A 9,393-nucleotide genomic window follows, 5' to 3' on the forward strand; every position below is an offset into this window, starting at 1 on the left:
AGGTAATTCAGTAAATCAAATACCTCTCATCCCACAGGGCTTTGACAAGTGTCAGCTCCCCCACCCCCCAGAGACAGTACTTAGACACAATGCCCACCATATTTTGACAGCATATGCTAAGAAAATATTATTTGTTACCTTGGTCATGAAAACGAAGCCAAGGAATAATTGAATATTAACACTCCTTCTCACCAGAAAATAATGTGCTGTTAGTAACACCACTACGTAGGGCACTGCAATCCGTGAAATGTAAACAACTGCACCATATCAGAGCAAGTTTTCGTAGTGTAGTGCTTATCACGTTCGCCTCACACGCGAAAGGTCCCCGGTTCGATCCCGGGCGAAAACACTCATTTTTTGAGTGAAATAATTAGTAACACCATTAAAATATATAAAAGAGATATACTCTTCCTGGTGATGTTTTGTAACGCGTGATTGAACAAGAGTGGCAAATATTAAAATTAACAGTGAAAATAAAATACAATCAAATAAAAGAACACTCTTAAAACACTAAGGAAGAAATATAATCAAAATGGGAATGCGTTGGCCGGGAATCGAACCCGGGTCAACTGCTTGGAAGGCAGCTATGCTCACCACTATACCACCAACGCCCACTTTTCGGGCGAGCGTTCTTCTTATATACAAAGATATACTTCTCCGAGAAGTGGTTGTCATACATATAGGATATTTGTACTCTGAATCCTATTGTTTTTGTATTTTGGAAAGTACATACTACTGTGTGTAAATTTTATTTATAAAGATTACCCCTGTGTTTCCTACATCCATTGTCTCAAACGCCCTTCTGGCCCCTGAGCGTTGCCGATGAGTCTTTAATTTCTCGTTCACAGACGTGGCCGGTGTTGTATGCTATCCTGCATCCCCATGGTAGCATGTGGGAGGTGTTCGGCAATCTCCGGAGCCACGCTCACTTCCAGAGTATGGAAATACAGCCTTATAGCCGCTGAACAGCTCTCTTCCCGGGATTGGCCAGTGATGTCCTTGTAGCTCCGCCCCTCATTTGTGGGGGATGCAGAATATCATTGGAAGGCAGGAGAGCAATGCGGGCTCGGGGCTTCTGTGCCTCTGAACTCCTTAGCAGTTCAAAGAACATGCTTCTTGGCGCATTTTATTTCTTCCAGGCAATTCTACTATATGCTCGGCTCATCAAGCATTACACGTTTTCCTCCCCGAGTCACAGAACACCACGGACACTCAGGCTGCAATGAAATTGACCACTTGTTTCCTTTGTCATCAGCAATGTAGCCTTTCCAGTCACCCTGCAAATAGGCAACAGTTAAAGTGTCCAGTCACCCTGCAAATAGGCAACAGTTAAAGTGCGCAACACAATAAAGCACCCATTGAAAATGTGTTTTGATGTCTTTAGTTGAATGTTCTAAAAAAACACACATAACAACACACCTCCAAATCTAAGTGAGTTTTTTACACCTCTTGTATTGTGTGTCTTAAAGTGCTGAAAATAGTTGGTACATTGATATTTTGCCTTTTGTATCTTATATTTTTCCATTCAGAATGTGGAAAATAAAGGTACACTGATATTATTTTGGCCCAACACGCTGCTGTTATAAGTAGTTACATGTTGTCATGATGCTTTATTATGCAATTTGTGGATTTTGCAAGTAAACTCTATTGGACAGTATTATTGTAGATCTTGACACCCAAAACATAAATATTTGTTCCAAGTAAAGTGTGGAGGAAGGTGGCCATGCCCAAATTGCAGAGTGGGTTAAAATCCCTGCTTCATTGTTTAGCGCAAGTGTGTGATCTTGGGCAAATAATGCAATCTCACCCTGACTTCAATTGCAAAAATTGGAGTGCTTATAAGTGATTATTTTTACACCCTTACAATGGGACAGTTTTTATAAGTGTAGGGCCAAATTAGTGTACGCTGGTGCTCCTCTGCTAGTGGCTCCAATACTCTCACCTAGAATTGCATTATTGCTGCACTTGTCCTGCGCCAGTCTCGTAACACTTGATTTGACAGGCAGACATAGTCTCACCATCCAGTCAGTGCACCAGAGATTCTAGTATAGCGCACTAACAGGTAGAACCAACATTACATTTTCCCCCCTGTTGCTCCCAGCCACTGAAGTTTCTTGGGCCGTCCAAAGTACTGCCTCACACTCTGCTATGTCCTGTTATGCTATGATATTGAGTCTTTCATTGCACACCATCTGCCATTTTCACACTTTCTAGGACCTTCAGGATCTGCAAAAATTGGGTGTTTTCAGACTTAAAGGAGAGAGTTAACTGACTGTAACATTGAAGCTGCACTAGAATAGTCTCATTACAATGAGTAATGAAGTTAGATGCCCCTACACAAGTATGTGTGTCACTCCTCCACCATCTCTGAAGTTAGCGCCTCTCCCAGCATTGGAAGGGTTAGCCCCAGCCTAAATTTTAGCCTACGTGCACCCTTGGATGTGCGCACTTGCATTTTGTTAGGCAGCGAGGTGAGGGAAGCCTTTCCCGAAACTGACAGTGTTAAAGTTTTACTGTATTTGTTCAGAAAAATGTACTTGAACAAATGCAGTAAAATCTTAAAGCTGACACTTTCAAGAAAGACTTCCATCACCTATTTGCATATTGCGCTTTAAAATATACTATTTGATAGTTGGTCCCCACACCAGACCATGGGGAATGTGGGGGTAGCACAGTGGGGATGGAGCCTCCAAGTTTGCCCCGCCTATTTTCTGAAGTGGCCCCTCCCATCACCACTTATCCCACCCGAAATGTAGGTTTCATAGCACCCCTGTACAACACCGCTGTTCAAAGGACTCAAATATGGGGACTGCATAGCTTACTTGTGGTCCACATCCCACCGGGAATCCGGTTCCATCATTTTAAAATGCATTCTACACATGTAACAGGGCACACACATATCCTGTGCTCATTACTAACCACATGCAGCAAGTTTAAGCACAGTGCAACGTATATCATATCATGTCAGTTCCGTGTGCCTTTTTAACAAGATTTAATTTAGAGGCTTCTCGCCTTAGGGCTAAACCTTGCCCTTGGCGAATTTCTTTCCCAAAAAGTGGTTGGGATCCAAAGAAAACTCCCTTTAATGCGCAGCCCTAGATGATAGTGTGACGATGAAAGTAGCTTGCAAGCAGCCAGACGGAAGTTCACATGGGAAAAATAAATCCTGCTTTGCGAACAAGTGTGCCTTGCAGTACATGGCATCGAAAGCTCTGGGCTTGCCTACTCTACCCATCCTTCATTCCCAAACTACAGCTGGCAGAGCAGCACATTCCTCCATGACTGGAATCCAGCGGTTCTGCAATTTGCCTTCCATACAATGTTAAATGGTAAACCACTTTCTGCTGCAGGCAGGGACCAGGCTCGGACTAGCCTATAGGGTAACAGGGTAGCCCCACCCAACCACAGATGCTTAGAGCCATAAATACAGCATGAAAATGAAAATAGAGCATGGCCACAAGGATAGACCCTGACCAACAGCTCTGTCACTGGGAATGGCTGATTATCTTCTTTCGCTACATGTCTGCTTATTATAAGCGACTTTGGGCTTCTTTTTGCCCAAAGTCACTTATCGTGTTTGCAGGTTGCTTGTCGTGGTTTTTGTCCGCTTATTACCCATATTAAGCGTGTATGGTTGCACTTGTTCAGTTCAAGAGGACAACAACCACAACAAGCAGATTCTACAGGAGTATGACTCAGCGTTTTGCACCTTTCCACATGCCACAGACAGGACCCTGCTTAGCCTTGAAATATTCTCAGAGACTACATGCACCCCATCTCTTCCTGCCCAAGGCCATCAGAATTGTAATGCAGTGTGCTGGACTGCTTTAGGGCTCTCAGACCCCACCTCAGAGACAGTCCTCCCGTTTTACCAACTTTTGTAGATCCTTTACAGTCCACTGTAGTATGCCACCGAAGTTCAGATGTAGAAACGTTCTAAACGTTTTTTATTGCTGTCGTCACTGGCGAATATCTAGTGCTGATGTTTATTTAAAAATGTTCCTATACTAAAGTCTAAACTACAATCATCTAATTCGAATGGCTGTTGTGACAACACCCAGAAATGATGGCTGTCCACAGCGTTGCTTGAGACTTTGGTGATTTTTAGGTCTTTACAAACACCCTAAAATGAGAAAATTAGCCCCTTTGCTGAACATTGTATTTGTAAATGTGGGTTTCCACTCCCCTTATCAACTCCCCATTGTGAGAAGCCAGAAGGTGTCTCACCCACTAGTCTATGAGGATCTGTCATCCAGGTGGCCAGCACACAGTTATCACTTTGGGATCCAGTTCCTGGCCATGGACAGGTGCGGGAGGTCTCTAAGGAGAGTGTGATTGGAACACTAGATGGCGAGACTCTGTATCCCCCTCTTTATAAGACATTTACCCCATCCTACCAAGTAGGATATTTAGGAACTCCAACCACCCACCCCCCTTTACAACACCAGCACTTTCTCACTGACAGTCGGCTATGAGAGAAAACGGACTAACACCCGAGCCAAATACCTGATGTGTCCCAATACAATGGTCATGCAAGATCAGGCAGGTACTGATCATCACACACACTTGACTTCCATTAAGCTTCACTACATGGATAAAAGGCAGAGCATGAGAGCACGCTCAGAGCGAGGCAAAGCACACGAGGAAACAGCATTTTCAAGATGGCAGTTTAACAAGAGGAGAAATATGATGAAACAGAAGGGTATTGCATGGAGGGAAGATCCCTTGACCTTTTCGACAAGGAACCGTTGCTTTCATGAGCCCTCAAGATTGGAAAGCGTAAAATCAGGAAAACAGGCTGTAGAATCCTGCATTGTATGTCAGAGATACCCGAGACCCTCCTGGGTCAAGTATCAAGGCGGGGAGAATTACCCGCCGTGGTACTCTCCTTGGCTCCAAAAACAAAGCAGCGTCAGTGAGGTCAACACAGCCGGTGAGTTGGGGAGACTGATACAAGACTGGTCTGTGTTGAAGCCAAGGTTGGAAACCAGAACATTGCATGGCGAGCACTAGAACAAACATTGTTTAAATATGTGTAATGAAAGACGCAACTAAAGTTGAACTGCTGATGAGTGATTGAACTTTGAAACAAAGATAAGATACCTTTTACAGAGTGGTCCGGCACCACATGGTTGCTCAATCGAAGGTCTCTGTAAGCTATCCAGCTGAAAAGTGAAAGAGTTGTAGAGAATCGTGAATCAAAGTGGTGCTATGACGGGTCAAGCAAAACCGTGCACACAATTGAAAGTCTTAGATGCTGAGACAGTAAAGAACATTTGTGGCAAAGTTGATAAAGTTGGTCTGAGCCCGGCAGAGGGAGATCAATTGAAAGCTTTGTGTTGAAGTGGGTCGTAGCCGACTGAGGTGGACCCGTGGTGAAGCAAAAATCAGCCGAGAAGGTTTTGTGTTGAAATGGGTCGGAGCCCGGCGGGGGGATCTGGGGTGAATAGAAAATCACTTCAGAATATGTACATGTGAAACCCTATGGAGGAAGGAACATGATGTTGAAGATTTGAACTGCACCCTCGTGCTAGAAAAGCCAGAGACTGTGCTAAGCTTGACAGTGTCACCTTGTCTCATGCTGAAAACGTGGCGAAGGGAAGCCAACGGCTGGAGTATCCTGACATATCATTTCTTGAACACTTTTCTTTTGCATAACATGGTTTCCCACACTATTTGTATTTAGAATTTGTGGGATGTGGGGGATGGAATTGCACTAAACACCATTAGGCTAAGGGACAACAATCAAAGTACAGTATTTTTTTGAAAATCAATTTTTATTAAGTTTTATCCATGTAGTACGACAGTACATAGCATGTGTAAGCATGAATTAACAAAAAAAAACACCCTTGAGCTGGAGGTAGCGAAAGGGGGACAGGGTACCAATTCCCAGGGCCTCCTCGAGGTCGCTTAAGGGCAGAAAAGAACCCTTCACCCAAAGATGGCCGGTCCTGCTAAGGCCTGCCTCGAACCACGACTGATACGCCGCTGGTTCTGCTATTTTGGCCAGTAAGGGAGGGGCCCAAATGCAGCTCAACGGGGATGGCCACGTCGTGAGCCACCGATAGTAATCTCCCTCTCCCCACAGGGACCACAGCACCTTCAAGATTGGATGATTCAGGACGCTTCTGGGGATATTCTTCCTCGGGACCCAAAGCCATTCCTCTATTGTGACAGGGGCAAGGGGCCTGTTATCCATGGCAACCCATTGTTTTTTCGTATCTGGGGAGAAGTGATCAACCAAAACCCTCAGCTGAGAAGCTCTGTGGTACGTTTCCAGGTCAGGATAACCCACTCCCCCATCTTCCTTAGCCCTAGTCAACACTTCGTAGGAGATCCTATGCTTTTTGCCCGACCAGAGGAAGTTGAGCAGGACTCGCTTTGTTTCTATAAAGAAGGTCTTGGGGATTATCACCGGGAGCATTTGGAAGAGAAATAAAAACTTTGGGAGGAGAACCATTTTTATGAGGTTAAGGCGCGCCATCCAGGAGAGCCCCGATCCCGCCCACCTCTCTACATCTCTTCTGATTGCGGACCAGAGGGGGGGAAGTTGGCTGTGTACAGTTCCTCAAGGTCACGCGTAATCTGTACTCCCAAATACCGGAATCCCTCTTCAGTCCGTCTAAAGGGGAGCCCTTTCACAAAGGCCATCTCCGGATCTGACAGGTTCCCACCCATAAACGCCACTGACTTATCCAGATTGACTTTATAACCCGATAACTCGCCATAGCGCGTGAGACCCTGTAATAACCGGGGGACTGTTTGGGACGGTCTGGTGATGTAGAGTAGGGTTGTTGTCCGCAAAGAGGCAGATTTTGCATTGCATGTCTCCCATCTGTACTCCCCTAATAGCCTCGTCATTGCGGACTGAGATTGCCCATGGTTCCATTACTAATGCGTAAATTAGCGGGGTCAGGGGACATCCCTGTCTTGTACCACGTTGGAGGGGGAACTCTCTCGATTCTGTCCCGTTTGCCACCACTCTAGCCGAGGGGGAGGAGTAAAGTGCGGCCATCCACCCCAGCCACCTAGGACCCATCCCCAGAGATGCGAAAACCTCCCCCATGAAAGCCCAGCTAACCCTGTCGAAGGCTTTCTCCGCATCGAGAGCCAGTAGGAGAGCCCCCTCGTCACGGACACCCACAGTGGCAAGTATATGGAGTGTCTTCCGTACGTTATCAGAGCCCTGCCTGTTGAGGACGAATCCCACTTGGTCAGGGTGTATCAGGCGTGGAAGGCAGATCTCAAGTCTGGAGGCCAAGATTCTGGTAAAAATCTTGGCATCTAGGTTAAGGAGTGAGATGGGTCTATAGGACCCACATTCAGTCTGGTCTTTACCGGACTTGGGTATGACGGTGATGAGGGCTTGCAGAAACGTCGGTGGAATTGAGTCTTGGCTCCTAATCTGATTGAACAGTTTGGCTAAGGGCTTCACCAAGATCGATTGGGTCTGTTTATAGAAATCAGCCGTGTAGCCGTCCCCACCCGGTGCCTTTCCTGCCTTCAGTCTCTTAATGGTGCTCTCCACCTCTTCCTCTGAAATCTCCCCCTCAAGGGCCCCCATGTCTTCGTCGGATAGCTTGGGGAGGGGGTGCTCCGCCAAGTAGGCTGAGATATCTTCCAGTGATTCGCCTGCTTGCCTGGAATAAAGTTTGCTGTAATAGTCGGCGAAGCAGAACACTATTTCCTCCCGGCCCCTGTGAATCCTGCCTTCCCCATCGCAAAGTACAGTATTTTAATGGTTTGGAATGAAGAACAGCCGACACGTGTTTCGACACTTGCGTCGTCTTCAAGGCATAAGTATTTAGAAATGGCAATGAATATGAGAAACCAGACTGGAGAATGATGGGTAAGTACCCGTTAAAGAATGTATATCTTGATCAATATGAAAAGCCAATTGGCTGGGACGAATATATCGCTCGGTAAATCGAGTATGGAACAAATTAAATGAGACAAATCCAGCACAACATCCCACAATTTGTTAATTTAGTATCAACCTGTGTGGCCAGGTTGACTGGGATTGGACTGCTGCTCACACCGCCCCTGAGATTTCTTTTCACTGCAGACTCCTATAGTGATAAATAGCGCACAGGTACCGTGTTGCGAGTCCACAATCCTTGTACCCTATTTGTATTTAGAAGTAAGAATTGGCAATAGGGTTACTAGTTTAGGCCCTTTTATATTGACAAGACACCACTAGGACTGCATTATTATTATTTGATGGTCGTAGCTTGCTCCCAACCTTAGATTTAGGGTTAGATAGGCATTTTTCAAATCCATTGGAAGTTAAATAAACAACCTTGAACAGTGATCACTTGTGTCTGTCTTACTCTTTGATACCATGCGTTGCTTACACCATACTTTACCATTCCCTTTTCTTTTCCAATGTTGAATCACCCATTTTATTCAAGTTCCCCTCTTATTGGGCTCCGCAATAGCTGCTGCAAAGTTCCATTGGCTGCAGCAGTGAAGCAAAGAAGCAACAATAAGCCACAGGGAAGTTAACTCATATTTCAATCATGTTCAAATTTATGATTGAAATAGGAGTTACCTAACTTAGCTGCAGGGGTTGGTGCTGCAGTGCCAGTGAAGTAAAGTAAAGAAGCCAACAATAAGCCACAGGGAAGTTATCTTACCGCTGCTGCACCGGTACTTGCTGCTAAGTATATAATTTGTAATGAAACATAGCAGCAGGGTTCATCACCACAGGTGAAGTGAAGAAGCACAACAATTTAGCCACGGGGAAGTTAACTCCTATTTCAGTCATGTTCTAGAAGTTAACTTTCCTGTGGATTACTGTTGTGCTTCTTCCCTTCACCGCTGCAGCGCCGACACCTGCTGCTAAGTATATAGAAGTGCTAGATAAGTGCTAGATAAATATAATGTACATTTAAAAAATACTGCTTGCATAGTCTATTGCACACAGCACATTGGGGCAACTGCTGCATTTTCTAGACAAAGTGGAGTTTTTTGTTATATGGCGACAACACCTTTTGCAGTGATTGTTTTGAAAATGATGTATTAAGTTTCTATTTGATCATGTATTGACAATGGCAGGCTACAAATCACTAGGCAGGACAGTCTTCCTTTAAAGGAAGAAAAGGAAAGGGAACTGAGGAAATTGCAGAAAAAGCACTACTGGGCAAGCTTATATCTAATTCTGGCAATCTATTAGCCTTGCAAATGCTTAATACACATACACAAGCCAGAAACTGCTGGCTTTGCCAAATGACTTCCCTGAAGGACATGCACAGTGCTTATATATATTGAGTGGCTGAAGGCAGACCTGGTTAAGACATGTGTACGACACCTGTAGCGTTTATAGCGCAAATTAAGTCATTAACTCGCAGAAGACTGCTTTAAAAAACAAACCTGGCACGCACTTTGAGTGCA

The 9,393-nt window shown here is 45.0% G+C and overlaps 1 non-coding gene across 1 annotated transcript; it reads left to right on the forward strand.

Moving 5' to 3' along the window:
* The first annotated feature begins 276 nt into the window (after positions 1-276).
* Positions 277-349, forward strand: TRNAV-CAC (transfer RNA valine (anticodon CAC)). The gene has a single exon. It is a non-coding gene; the product is annotated as a tRNA-Val (tRNA).
* Positions 350-9,393: the final 9,044 nt, after the last annotated feature.

The sequence above is a fragment of the Ambystoma mexicanum genome, chromosome 1p, assembly GCF_040938575.1.
Source record: "Ambystoma mexicanum isolate Mex_15411 chromosome 1p, UKY_AmexF1_1, whole genome shotgun sequence".
In the NCBI taxonomy this organism is placed as follows: Eukaryota; Metazoa; Chordata; class Amphibia; order Caudata; family Ambystomatidae; genus Ambystoma; species Ambystoma mexicanum.